This window comes from Acipenser ruthenus, chromosome 14 (assembly GCF_902713425.1).
Source record: "Acipenser ruthenus chromosome 14, fAciRut3.2 maternal haplotype, whole genome shotgun sequence".
NCBI lineage: Eukaryota > Metazoa > Chordata > Actinopteri > Acipenseriformes > Acipenseridae > Acipenser > Acipenser ruthenus.
Window position 1 is genome coordinate 35,412,712 of NC_081202.1, and position 14,608 is coordinate 35,427,319.

General features: G+C 38.8%; 1 protein-coding gene across 4 annotated transcripts in view; it reads right to left on the reverse strand.

Moving 5' to 3' along the window:
* The window catches only part of LOC117973509 (FYVE, RhoGEF and PH domain-containing protein 4-like), a 122,633-nt gene that overhangs the window by 61,347 nt on the left and 46,678 nt on the right, over positions 1 to 14,608 (reverse strand). The gene's annotated exons all lie outside the window — the stretch shown is intronic.

Here is a 14,608-nt window from a genome sequence, read left to right on the forward strand (position 1 = left end):
ATCCTGTTTAGTTAATTGTAGCCGTGGGGTGAGTGAATGGTAAACTGCAAACCGGTAACACAGAACAAACAATTTGGCATGACACCTACTTGGATCGAAGATCCCCTGCCTGGTTGTCGGACAAGGCAGGACACCCCATAGAACTCAACTTAGAAATTTAAAGTAGGAGATAGGGGCAGGTGGTGGGTTGCGAAAGAACAACTGTTTTCTCATAAGCTCCCAGCTCAGTACTGAGCTAAAGGTTTACCACCATTAATACAATATACCAAACACATGACATAACTGTGTTCCACACAGCAAATAAGTGCTTTAGGGGTTGCAGACCCATTTTAAAGAAGCCATCAAATTTGACTATGAGGTTGCTTTGAAAACCCAGCACAGTCCATGCAGCAAAACCTTTGTACGGCACTGAATGATACATGTCAGTAGATGGAGGCTATCCCCATATGTTCTGTCACCTGGTGTGCCAGATTTCCTATCAAAACACATTCTTTCCTTCAATTTCATTTTACAGCTACACAGCTGTATAAATGTCCACCGAGTCTGTAAAGGACAAGCTGAGGACTGTGCTGGCTATATGAGATTGCAAGTAATGAAGACATCTGTAATCAAGTCACAAATTCAGCTCCCGTGGAGAACTCCACTTGCAGTTATTATCGATTCAGTTATACATTGTGTGTTTCTTACAACAAGAGCGTGAAAGAATATGAAACAATGCCGTTGGGGCGCTAAAACATAGCCAGTATCAGTAGCAGCATATATTCAAATATAAGCAAATTGAGACAGCTTTACTGGAGAAGTCACTATACTTTGCAAAACCTTACCTGTGGTAGCAGAAATGTTCCTGATGACTAAGCAGCAAATTAAAAACAAAAAAAACAACGTAGTTCTTCTTTGTGGTTGATTTTCATTTTTAATTACGCTTGGCTTCCCCCCTCCCCCCTATTTTTCTATTTTACAAGGAAGTTAACTGCATTTATATTGTTAATACTTAACCTAGCCTGGGCTGTACTTTTGGCACAGCAACACACCTCCAGTTGTTCCAGAAGTACCCTAAAGAGACTTGCATGCTGTGTTTGATAACCATGACACGCAATCAACCCTCTTTTAAACTTACAAATTAAAACCCTCCTCTTTCAGTGCAGGTGGATATCCTAGTTCTTGGTCTCTCTGCTCCAGGGTCATGCATTGCACCGTTTTTCTTTGTTCTTTATTCATAGTACAGTAGAACCTACCATATTCAATCCTGTGAGATACGATTCCCTCTATTTACCGATGGACCTCCGGCATGTGTCATTTACACATGCTGCTACCAAATGAACAGTATAGATGGAAACTGATCAATACACAGTACTATGGGTCTAAAACAGTCAATTCAGCTCTTAGCAAGACAGAATGGATTCAGTTGCAGATTAAAAAAAGAAAACAGCACAGGAAGAACTGTTTTTGGATTGCTGCTTTATAAATTACCAAATATTATATTAGTGCTTTGTTTTGCAATCATTTTCAATGATTTTCTTCGTATAGTATACTTGCAGCAATGCACTTAGTGCCCTAGTGTTAATAAATCAACTGCATAATGACTCCATCAGAGATATTTTCAAAATTTTCAGATCAGCTGAATAGACCTCACTGTCTGTGTCTATATTCTGGGCCAGCCTAACCTAGGCTCAAGACCCCACCCTAACTGTGCCAGCAACTCTAAATCTGGCAAGTTGCACAATAATCAAAACAGCAGAAAGACAGAAATTGAAAGAGTAAGAAAGAATGAGAAGGAAACCCGTGCACGTACATACAGAGGGTCCTCGTAATCACACAGTACTTGAAAGAGTAAGAAAGAATGAGAAGGAAACCTGTGCACGCACATACAGAGGGTCCTCATAATCACACAGTACCTGAAAGAGTATGAAAGAATGAGAAGGAAACCCGTGCACGCACATACAGAGGGTCCTCATAATCACACAGTACCTGAAAGAGTATGAAAGAATGAAAAGGAAACCCGTGCACGCACATACAGAGGGTCCTCGTAATCACACAGTACCTGAAAGAGTATGAAAGAATGAGAAGGAAACCCGTGCACGTACATACAGAGGGTCCTCATAATCACACAGTACCTGAAAAAGAGTAAGAAAAAATGAGAAGGAAACCCGTGCACGTACATACAGAGGGTCCTCATAATCACACAGTACCTGAAAGAGTATGAAAGAATGAGAAGGAAACCCGTGCACGTACATACAGAGGGTCCTCATAATCACACAGTACCTGAAAAAGAGTAAGAAAAAATGAGAAGGAAACCCGTGCACGTACATACAGAGGGTCCTCGTAATCACAAGTAAAACATATCTGTATCAAACCGAGTTAAGCACAGTATAGCCAGATGCAATCTGAAAAGTATAAAGGAGGCTAGCAGTGTAAGATAAATGTTTTTTTGAGATTGATGCCAAATCAGTTATAGTGTTGAGTCTGATAAACAGACAGACAGACGGACGGATGGACCCGTACCCCTCTGCCACATTTGTATAAAGCAGACAAAACTTACTTGCCCTTCAAGTAAAAAAAAAAAACAACAAGAAAATACAGTACCTGAAATATTTTCAGCACAAGGGAAATAGTAACAATGTTGCTACTGAACATTAACAATGGATTTGAAAGTCTTGCCTAGGCCACGGCAACTGAATGACGCTGAAAATTAACTTTTTGAAAGATTCTCTTTAAAGCAAAATGTTCAGGGTCTATAAAATCTAAATTACAGGATCTCAACCATTGTATTTTACTGAGTGTTCAGTAATACTGTTGGCTCAGCAAATTGCTAAAGACCACCAAGGGCATACAGGCAGTACAGTGTAGTAGAAGTAAACATTTCAATTTACACCAGACACACTGTTCTGCAATGAAATTCATTCAGAACATCATCAATACACCCTTTTATTGAGGCTGCAGGCCTAACAATTGAAAGAATGTGGAAAGCTACAGCAAGTTCAAGGTTATGAAAAAAGTCCTATGCTGCAGATGCCGATTACAACAATTGCCTTAACACCCGTGTTTCTACAGATGAAAAGTCACCACACCATGCGATTTCCTTGGAATCAAGAAGATATCAAAATGAGCCAGCAACTGGAATTCTACAGGCAAAGATAATGTCAGGTGGTAAAATGATTAAAATTCAAATTTGAAGCAACAGAATGAAAAGGAAAGAAAAGGTGAAAAATAGAAATAATATTTGAAGCTACTTACCAATTAAAAACGATAAGCCAACTAAACAAATAGGCAATAGCCTAAAAGTATTACCTCTATATTTTATCTCAGCATATATAAAACTTGATCCAACCCAGCTAAAAACGTTAATGAAACCACTCAATCACATAACCAATCAGCTGGTGCCTATAGTAGAACAAGAAGTTTTAGCTGAAACATTTCTTATAGTGTTTACCATTGATGAAAAGCAGCTCCCAATGTTCTGTGCAGACTGGTCTGGTGCACGCTTTTTGTGTACACGTGGAGGAGCCCTTGCCTTCCCTGGGTTATTAGCTGTTGCAGCTCCTTCTGCTCCTGCTTGTGTAATTAAAACAGAAGTCCTGCTGGGCCACTGCCGGACAGCTGCAGCCCTGGTCAATTACTGCCTGGGCAAATGCGCATACAATTACCAGCACTGCCATTTTAAAGCTGGAATGAACATCACATGCAATTAATAATAAAAGGCTTTGCATTCAGTCCCTATGCAGAAAGGGAATAACAGTGCTGTATATTTTCAATATACTTAAAATCCTAAAGTTATGCTGACAACTTCATAAGCTACCTGAAAAATAACATCTGCATTACACCCCCCCTTGTCTTCCCAATGAGTGCCCCCATCTTAACAAAAACACTGTCCAGTGGGTACCTGGACCACAGCTGCTGACCAAGTCCTCCTCGGAATGCTGTGATGTCTACCCTGACGGACAGGCACACCTTCAAGATGATAATGCAACTCATGCTATGTTCTGGTATTGTCTGTGATTGGACAACACAATCCCTGGATCTCAATTCAACTGAGCATCTGTGGGATGGAATTGAATAATTGAGGGCCGCTGTCATCTCCTTTCATTGACCCAGTTGCATGAATAAGTGTGAGACACCTATATTTCTCAGGACCGAAGACTAACAACAGTGTGAATAAACAAGACAGCCCTGTCCACAGTAACAATGACTGACCCTTTCATCCTTCTATCTTGTGTAGCATAATTCCATTGTATTGACTGTATTTTCTACAGGGGCAAAAGTGTGTGACGAAGCTGGGAAAGACCTTTCTGAATAACTGAACATGCTGGTAGTCTGTGATCTTACACTATCTATCTATGCACTTGTATGAGAACTTCAGGGATGCAAATAAGACTTCTATTGCACAGCAGATTCAGCCATCCTAGTTTTTAATACAAGCTTGATTAGCCTCTGTGTATTCATAACAAGTTCTGCGTGTCTTACTAAACTCATAGTAAAACCAGGAATGGAGCAAACTGCTATGCAATGGGAGTCTTATTTCCATCCCTGGAACTTCATAACAAGATGAAGTGTCTCATCTACACACTGATGGGATTTGAAACTCACTCAAAATCATTACAAGATTAGGACTGTACAGTATTGGTATGATTGTACCAAACCCTGCAAGTCAGATTCTCTTCCTTTTAATAAAAAACGCAAGCCTTGCTGGTTTTGAGACTTTCTGACTCATCACTGTCTAATTAAATAAAAAAAAAACAATTCTAAGAAAGTTTTTTCTAGCATTGTTGCACTATTTTTAAGTCTATACAAAGATCATAGCCATGGGTTCTATGACTAACACTTTATGATCGATACCACAGCCTTACTTTTCTTTGTGATTCAGTTGGTTTCAAAGTACTATTTCTACATATCATACGTTTGAGTGTGTTATAGTTATGGATCATTCATTTTATAGAAAAGTTCTCATTTGGCTTTACCAGCGTTCGACAATGAGAGCGTCTTTTATAACCAGAATTTTTTGGATCACAGCAAGAGACAACAGATCACAGAAATGTTCATCATCACTGAACGATACTGTCACTTAAAATGTGTTTTTAAATGTATTTATTAAAATTGTCCCTGCCAAAGCGGCATGACACTGGACAGTTGCCTCACATACTGTACATCAATTATTTACAGCCTTTAATAATGAATCATTAGAAATAATCCCGGCTCTAAAATCAATTATCTTTTTGTGAGCAGGGGGTTATTTAAACATGTCAAACATGGGTGTGCGTGCTTCCATCAAGATGTGCTTTATAACCGTTTCCGCTTGAATAACCCTACTGCATCATAATGTTGGACAGAAACTGCTGTGCAATGAAAGTTGTATTAAAACATCTAAGCACAGATTAAACAGCCAGCAGCCTGCTGGAAGCTGCTAATAAAGCACAGTATAAAGATGCAGCTCATTAGCAGAAACACAAAAGTCTCACTGTACAACCGATACAAAAGGTATTTCATTAAGCATGTGGTAAAACTCTGAAAAAAAGCCTCTTTCTGTTTTCCAGCAGTTTTCAATCAGAAGTGAGAATACATCCAGTGTTTAATGCTTATCAGTCACTGCCAAACACAAATACCAAACGCCTGGAAATTCACTGCTTTCATTATCACGCAGGTTGTGCAAAGCTCAAGCAGTTAAGACATTGATAAGCGGCTTCTGCTTCTTGGCTGTAAGAAAGCAGGCGAACGCTCAGGATTGTGACCTGCTGTACCGTGCAAAGACACAGTGGCCACTCGAACATTAGCAGCTTGATAGGAGGAAAGGGAAAACAGATTTAAATAGCACAGACCCCTTGATCAAGCCACACAACACACTGAAGCTATATGGGCTCAAAGCAGTGAATGTGGAAAAGGCCACATACTGAACAAACACACAGAATCTTATATTATATATATATATATATATATATATATATATATATATATATATATAATTTATTAATTTATTATTTTTTAATTAATTTTTTTTTTTTTTTTTTTAGGACAAGTGATTTTTAAACAAAGCAAAGCCCTTACTGCTACGGTATCAGCATCAGCCCCCAGTAAAAATGAGAACATGGTTTAGCTTCTCTGCCATATTCATTTAGACTTTAATCATTAAACAAATCTTTCTACAGCACTTTTGTAGTCATACTAGCCTCTGACCATTTCCGATCCCCGTGTATTAAGACAGCCTGCAAGAACAGCTATATAAAAGACTGGGGTTTCTGTGAACCAGTATCCAGTAAAATCACTTTCCAAAAAGGCAGCACTGACCTCACGTAAGCAGCACTCCAGTGAGTTCTGTGAAATCCCTGTTCCCTGTGTCTCCTCGAGCCAGCACAACTTCAGCCCTTATTCCAGAGCAGAAACCTGGTTCTAGCATGAGCTACCCTGCTTTCCTCCAGACACCCAGCGCTGCAAGGATAATCACATTCCAGCAGACAGCAAGCATATGGGACTTTCAGCAGAAACCATGTCTAGGGCTGAGCTCTGTTGTTGCTGCCGTCTCTGCTTCTGCTGCGATTACAATTGCTGCTTTTGTGCGGCTCTTTCCCTCAGCCTGTGCAAGTCTGCAGTGAAGGAACTCCCACCCCTCCCTGCCTGCCACTGGGCATGCCCAGCAGGTGCTAGCGGGCCCATCAGAGTGAGGCAGAGGGATTAACACACACACACACACCACAATAAACACAGCAGGAAGGGGTGCAGCAGAGGTCAGGGTCTTGAGTGCTCAGAGCTCCTCACAACAAAAGAGAGGAACATTGGTTTAAAGTCCTTCGGGTTTGATAAATGTAGGTTCATCATGACTTGGGCTTTATTAAATTGATGTGAACAGTGGCAGTACCACTTCTGTTTTAATGTCTCCTATCCCTCCTCCCCAGCAAGCCTGGGGACATGGAGAACGTCGCTCTCAGAAGACCAATTGTTAAAGCCCACAGCTGTGACATGCTCTGTCTCTTCCTGAGTGGCTGGTTTCTTGTAGCACTGCTAAAGGTCTCTGACAATAGCCCTGGGGGACACAGGACACCCGATTTAGTGAGCAAGGGGTTTGGAGAACAGCATGTGCATTAGTGATGATGGACCCCACTTCAAGCTAATTATAGCAGGAAGCATGGGACACTGATCTCCCATCGTCCCAGTCCTCCAGGTTTTAACAAAGTACAGACTATGCTGTCTATTGATATTTATAATATAATGTATCTAAACTTATTAGAGGAATATATATAAAAAAAAAACTGCAGTGTACAAAATTGAAGGCATATGAAAGAAAACATTTTTAAAATGTACACAAAAAGGTTTAAAAGATAAATCTTTTATTTTCAGGATGTTTCTGGTAAAAGCCCTTCTTCAGCTGTTTAAAAAGAAAAGTAAACACAGTGCAGTAAACTTGTTATTATTCAAGATTTGTAATTATACAAAAGTCTGTGGATGGTGTCACGATTATTAGAATAGAATGTTCATTCCCAGAGGTTCCAAAGTTCCCAGTTTGAAGATAAACTCTCGTTCCTTTTGTTTCCAAGCAACATTTGTTCCATAGCACTGATTGATCACACAGACTGATGTCTTCAGCAGTGTGATCATCACTGTTGAAGTGATGGGCTACTGGAAATGCAGTGGTGTTAATGCGAATGCTTCTTAAGTGTTCTAAAAACCGGTCTGCTAAATGCCTTTTAGTTTCCCCAATATACAGTGTGTTGCATTTCTTGCAGATAATGCAATAGACTATTAGAGGTACATGTGAAATGTTCATGAATGTTGAATGCAGATTTAATGCCTCTAATCTCTGTTTCAGAATGAATGTATTTACAGGTATTACATCGTGGTCTATTACATGGATATGTGCCTTTCAAAGGTTCCCCAGAAGGACGAATATCACTGTGTACCACATATTCTCTTATATTCTTGTCTCTTCTATATGACATCAAGGTGGGAGTTGAAAATATATACGCTGTAGATGGGTCTTGTTGTAAAATGTTAAAGTTTCTTTGCACACTGACTGTATCTTTCTGTTGGTAGGGTGGTGAGGACCAGAGGGATTCATCTGTGTGTTGTATATTGTTATTATATAAAACACACACATGTCCTCACTTTTGGTGAAGAAATCTTGACCGTTTCTGCAAATACGTCTCGAGTCTTAACAGTTGTGAATAGGGAACCAAGTCACGACAAGCCTTAGGGTGTGAGGAGTCATACTGCAGACATGAATGAGAATCAGCTGGTTTGTAGTACACAGTGGTGTTAATGGTGGAATTCAAAACAGTGATGGAAATGTCTAAGAAAGATATACTATTGCCAGTTTCTGATATGTTCCATGTGAAATCCAGGTCTGGGTGGCATTTGTTACTGACTGAATGAACTGTTTAAAACCTCACTGGAGCTGGTGGAAATTCCAAAGATGTCATCAATGTACCTAAGATATAGTTTAGGTGTGTTCCCATTGTATTGCTGTAAAAATGTGTTTTCAACTGATCCCAAAAAAAGGCAAGCATATGATGGTCCCATTTCAGTTCCCATGCTAACGCCCCTTACTTTGAAAGGCAGATATCCATGTAACAGACCACGATGTAATACCTGTAAATACATTCGTTCTGAAAGAGAGATTAGAGGCATTAAATCTGCATTTGCAGCTGTGAAAGTTACAGAATGCACTTCTTACAACACGTGTACAAAATAAAGAAAATATCAGCGAATAGAACAGTTTAGAGACTGCTATTTGACTGAGCTGTACTACAATAGTTACAAAACAAAATCTAGCAGCAGAGTGAACTCCTACACTCCAGTGTCCCTTACAGAAACAGAAACAGGACATAATTACAGCTCTGTAATCCACTGATACACAAACGCAAAACTGGAATCAGCAATATAAGTGAACTAAGTGCAATATTACGTGTCTTTAACCCTTTCAGGTTCAAGGGACATATGTGTCCCACAAATATAAATGAAGATAACTTTCGTAGCCTTGTAATTAGGTGCACAAAACAGGTTTAACATTTACTGAGTTTGGGTCCTGGTCCTCCAAATTGTCAGCTTCCTCCTCGTGATACTTGAGTCAGTCTCAAATGTATTTTAAGAAACCGTTTGAACGACCGCTCAATTCCTTATGTCACTTAGGGGGTTAATAACATTAAGTACATACATAGGCATAGTAAACAGGTGTTATTAATTTGTATTTTAACTTTACCATTGCTATGGCTGAACAGATACAAAATCAGGGATTCCACATTTGAATGGTTTAAATGACAGCAGTATGAGAACTGCTGCTGTTTCGATTGAGTAGAGCCCATTACCCCTGTGACACTGTATTTCAATTAGCACACAGTGTGCACTACAGAGTGACTGCTGACTCTGTGGTTTACTTCAACAGATCACTCATTGCTTGTGACCTGTAGTGTCCTCATACGTGCTCGAAAGATGGGGTCACTGCAAAGTCAATTGATAAATTATTTACATCTTTTTTTAAAATGTCATTTAAAAAGTACATTTTTGTATCATTTGTCAACAACCACCGCGCTAGCTTACAGTAAATAAGTCAAAGGAAAAACTAACAACTTTGTTCCAACTTCCTCGTTTTTAGAAACCACAGGAGATTCACCATGATGCGGAAATCCTTAGAAATAGAAAGGTGCCAAAGATTTGACGAACAAAGTTTTCTGTTTTATTTATTTTTGCTAGGTTTATGAACACAGCACTTAATACATGAAAGAGGCTGCATGAAGTTCTTCTCCGTGCCTCACAGTCCAGTCCAGTTCACATGCTTGACCCAGTTCAGGAAGTAAGCCCATAAAACACAGTTGAAACAGGAATTCAAACAATACAAGTAATTCTGAGGTTGATCAAAATGTTTCAAAGGAAACTCAACCCAAGGGCATGAATTTCAAAGCATGGCCTAAATAAAGCTGCTAAAAAACAGTAAATAAAACAGACGAAAATCACACATTTTGCATTTGCAATATTAGACTACACTAAAGTTGAAAACAAAGCATATTTATACTTTTTTAAATTAGGAAAACTATAAAAGGCAGTTGACACGACTCACAATCCACTTACCGTTTTGGCACACACACCCTCCTCTTTAGCACACACACACCCTTCTTAAAAGGCTTAAAAGATGCTTGCTACCAGCATTTTCACACAGTTCAGAAAATGTGTCAGTACATTACCAGATTCTGATACTCTCAGTAACTTTTGGAAAAGACTGATGCAAGCAAGTTGAATCACATTTGGACAATTGGTTCTCTGGATATCATAAAATACATAAATATTTATATTGTGGCAGACTAGGCGGAGGAGGAGGTAAAGAAAATGTAGTCCAGGAGAGGTTAAAGGACTACATCGCCCAGAATGCCACGGGAGGGAGGCAGGATGAGATTCACCTTGTTCTAAGGTATGTCAAGGGGCAGAAATATTTGTTCAGGGCAATCTGCAGTCATTGTGAATGAAAGCGGCTGTCAGTAGCAAAATGAAAAAAGGTACTGTGTGAAACCTTTGTGCGTGGAAGGGTTTTGTGATCGGAAAATGGCTTAGCGGTCCAATATAGTGAGGAACGGGAATGAAAAGAAAGTTTTGATAGTACTCCATGTGGGCATTAGGTTTTGTTTTGTTTATTTTTTGTCTTGAGTAAATAAAAGTGCACGCAAGTGCTAAAGTGCAATTCTGTTGTCTGGGTCGGTGTTTTAAAAGGGCAAAACGAACCTCAGCCGTAAGGCTGTGTTACAATATATGACGTGCGTACAGAAACTATAAATGAGGTTTATAAGTATACAACATAAATCCTATGCAATCCTATGCATACACATTCCTTGCAAGTTTCATTACAACTGGACAAGTGGTTTTCTAGATACATGTAAAAATGTCGGTGTGGCATACATACAGACAGTGGTACTGACAGACTCTTATTTCCCCCATATTCTGATATGTGACTTGCATACAGACATTGTGAAGCAAGCCCCCCTTCACTATATTCCTGCACTATATATATATATATATATCCCTGGGATTTAATAAGAACAACCCTTTAATACAACATCTACAGAATTCATTGCTGCCTGTTAGTTCAGTGTTATTTGAAATATTATAAATATGTTCTTAGGAAAATTTGAATAAGAACACCACAACTTCTCACTGTACTTCGGGTATTTATTTTTTTTTAACTACTGTAAAACAGGATTTTTTTTGCGGCAACTTAGCTTCGCTAATGGCCTTCAAGGTCAATTTTTGCTGCAATAAATGTTTATGCTTCTTTTTCTTTTAATATACTGCACATGTATGAATGATATATTTCACGGCACGTGAATTTTGCAGATTTTTAATAGACGTGAAATTAGCAAACATTTCTTGCTCGTGAAATATTCTTGCTTTACAGTAGTTGACAAATGCATGTACTGTAGAAGAAAAAACTTTTTTGAAGTGATATCAAATGTTAGGGGCTTGTGCCCATTAAAAGTAGGACGTTTCTGAAGGAATGTATTTTTAAATACAGTCAGCTTATAAAAGCATAGATTCAGAACACAGTGGAGAGGGAACCCACTAGTGCAGCCGCTGGGTGCATTGCAGGCAAAACCAGATACTGTACAGCAGACCTGGGGGCAATTATAAATTACAATGACAGCAGAATTATTCACTAAAATTGCAATTACAATTACAATGCTGTTTTGTTCAATTACAGTTATAATTATGCATCAAAACACAACTGCACACTGACAGAGATGTACTGTTACAGTGACACATTTGAAACAACCAAAACCTCAATTAGTTGCATTTTAAAAACTGCCTTCTTTGCACTAATGGCCTCCCGTCACATTTCTGAACTGTTTATCACTACACTTCTTTACATTAGATGTACCGGCCTCCCGTCACATTTCTGAACTGTTCAGGCTTGTACAGCACTGTACACAAATAACACCACCCTCCAATAATGACAGAATCAATCTGAGTCATGTGCTAAAGTTGCAATGGCAAGTTTCTTTTAGTACACATCTAACCACAAGAGTATGCTATGGTTTATTCTCACACCACAAAGTCAGAGGGCATATCAAAACACAACTGCACACTGTCAGGGATGTACAAAATCATATGACTAGATAAAAAATAGAAAATTGCAAGAAACTTTTAATGAACAATAATTGAAAGCTGCTCCATTCCTGCAACCACGATGTTTAATAGTTTTATACAGATGCAACTACTTTATTCATCTCAGAAAAAATACTTTCTTTGCTTTTACTTAGCGACCATTTCCCACAATTCGGGTAATGCATACAGATAACCAGGGCGGGCGGGGTGCCTGAGTGAGCATTATTGTCGTTTGTAAAGAGCATATCAGCACTGTTTTTTAACAACACAAAAATTATTATTATTTTTTTTAATTGTAAAATTGTAAAACACGTCTCTCATTTTGAGTGATGATTTTATTTTGTTGTTTCATTAAATATTTGTATTAATTTAGGGAAAAATGCATTATTTATATTTCATTTTATTTATTTTAAATCTTCGGTAGCATTAGTAATGTAATTTACCTAAAAAAATGTAGACTACGCACACAAGTGTGTGCTGTGTATGGAATATGGAAGGCCATCCGGGTTCAAAAACGCGTAATTTAGTACACATTTCAAATACTTAGTAAGTGTATTGATTTGGACCTATCAGAACACATAACAAAAATATGCGTTCTAAATAAATGTAAATTAATTGCGCATTTTCTACATTCACTGTCTGCAGTCATTTTACAGTAGTACCTACGTAGGTGCTGGTCATTTTACAGGCATGCAGTGTAATTACAAGAGTAGCCAATCACATTCGGGATGAAACATTTTTTTCTGATGTTTGACCTGCCCTGGATCCATCAAGTACAGAGGCAATGGAGCAATCAATGACAATATGTGAAAACATAAGGCTATGGCACAATTTTGGCAAGAAGGCGATGTGACCATGAAAAGCAAATATGACTGGAGACAGGCTTACATTCTCTCTCACTCTATTAAAAAAAAAAGTATATATATATATGACCGGAAACAATAATCATTTCGCGATTTGAGCATTTAAAGTTATAAATAACGCAAGAAAGGTTATTTCGGTCTTTGAGCGAATTATTTTGATCAAATTGCGAAATGTAAAATATCAAATAAGCAAAGAGCAAAACGCAAAAGAAGAGACAGCTTCATCGGTCTTTGAATAAAGCAATATAATCAAATTGCAAAATGTAAAATACCAAACACAAGCAAAGAATAAAATGCAATAGAGAAAGAGAATACATGCATGTCTCCAGTCATATGTGGTTTTCACGATTACTTCACCTTAAGTTCTAGTCAAAACTGTAGATATGTATTACTGCCATAGCCTTATCTTTTTTTTATTGATTCGCCCCATTGCCACTGTACTTTATGCATCCATACATCCCTTCCTGTGATGTCATCAGGCAGATTACAAACTCTTAAAATAAGTGAACAAATCTCAATCATAACCTCATTAACTCATGTACTGTACCTAAATGACTAGTTATATTTGTACAATCAGTTCAAATACTGGGATCTCATTTGTGCCAGCGGTAACCAAAATGTAGCCAGAATTTTAAAATTCTTAGCTATGCAAATTTAAATTTCCTGATGGGGGTAAACCAGGTTTCTTGAGAACAGTTATGTTACTCTAATCAGTAACACAGGGAGTCTCGGTTATCTTTATGTGATAGATGAAGCTCACTTTACTGTTTTACCTGTTTGATATTCTGCCCCCTATGCAACAGTGAGTTAGTACATGAACTATCTCAACACAAAAGTTGCGGAGTGATTTCTGCAGCAACCTCTCTTTAAAATTCGGTTTTTAGGAGTATTTTCAGAAGCTGTACCAGATCCAGAACATGAGACAGGTATATAAAAATCTAAGCAGAAACATACTGTGACAGCGAGAGAATGAATTCTAGTCAACAATCTCCCTCCCGACCTGTGAGGGCGCTGTATAACAGGAACAGTGTGTCCCGGACTGGATGGTTTGACAGTTCATTCCAGGGTCAGTCGGAAGCCGGACGTCCAAGAAGGGGGCGGAGTCACAATACCAGGAGTCATCGCCTTAATGTGGTAAGCGATGTGTCAATCATGGATTAGAGGATATGTGATTGCACTTGCTACCGAAGGGGGCGGGACTGAAGGTATATCAGGGGATGTGGCCAAGCAATCTGTTCCTTGTGTTATGGTTACGCAAAGACCTACCAGGAAAAACCTGTGTACTAACCGTGAGTGTTTTGTTTGTTTGGTCCTGTCTAGTAACTGTTGTATTTGTCATTGTTAGACGGCTAAACTATCCGGGAGCTGTTGCTAAGGGGCCAGTTTCCAAACCAGGCTTCACATCTCTCCTGTGCACATTTTTTGTATTTCACCACAAGAGCACTCACGTGTTGTATCGTGTTGTATTATTTCAGGACTGAACCCATTGTTTTGCATGGAGCGATACACATTGCTGTGTAGAGCCTGTGCTTATTATTTAAGTGTTGTTGACACGCAACCCAGCCAAATAAAGAGCTGTTTTACCATGAACTGTCTTGTGTATATTATTCCTGAGCATCGCAGAACCACTACACCTGCGCACTGCAAACCACTTTGCCACACATACCCAGATAATT